Below are 1,030 nucleotides of genomic sequence, written 5' to 3' on the forward strand. Positions count from 1 at the left end.
CTTCATTATGTGTCAAGAGATATTTGGTAAGAAAGTGGAAAATATTTTTTGCATATGAAAATCAAAGGAAGTGGCTAAACTGCCTTAATTCTTTTAAAACGTCTGATTCTTTTTGTCGTCAAGCTTTCATTCCTCGTTTCGTTCCTCCCTATACTCCACAAATAGATACACTAATTGTTATATGTTGATTGTATTAAATACATGTAAATATTATAGTCATTTAACAAAATGTAATGTGCCCTAAATTAATTGCAGATCATATTGTCAAAAAATGAAGTCCAGACCGAAACGTAGATGGTGGCAATGCACCAAAAAATAAAAATAAAAAGTAAGAAGGTTTAGATATAGGTGTCTCATTTTTCAATTTCGTTGATTAAAAATCCGATCCTTTTAATAATTTGATTAAACATTTTTTCTACAATTTTATAAGAAGTACGGTTAATCATATTGGCAAGAGTACATTTGATTTTAAGATACATTTGAATTTCTTGTGAATTTTGTTTCTTGGTAAATTTAAAATCTAAACGTACTAAAAGTTAACATAATTTTAACAAATGAATGAAGTTTTCTTATGAAAGTATTAATGACTCTCTTTAACGGAGGAGGATAGTAATTAAATATAATAACAGAAATAAAAATTTATTATTTTTCAAGTGATATTCTTGATAAGGCAACAAATTTAATTTTTTTAATGGTAAGAAATTAGTTGTTAGCTTAGCTTAAGTGAATATATATCAAATAAATAGAAGATTGCTGAGTTGACAATTCATCAAAGCATTTTAATTAAATTTAAAAAAAAAATCACATGCTTAGGCTAAATAAGTTGGACAAAATGTAGAAGATTATCCACATATTTATTTTTACTTCTTACGCATTCTTCTAATTTTTTGTAGTCTGATGATTTAAAAAAAGATAAAATGACAAAAATTAAATAGAAGATGTGAAAAATAAAAAAAAGTGTGTGATAACCCATGCATAAAAAGTCGGCGTGTAAAATTTTGTCAGAAAAGAGCCGTGCGTTGCAAGTTAT

The sequence above is a fragment of the Malus sylvestris genome, chromosome 8, assembly GCF_916048215.2.
Source record: "Malus sylvestris chromosome 8, drMalSylv7.2, whole genome shotgun sequence".
NCBI lineage: Eukaryota > Viridiplantae > Streptophyta > Magnoliopsida > Rosales > Rosaceae > Malus > Malus sylvestris.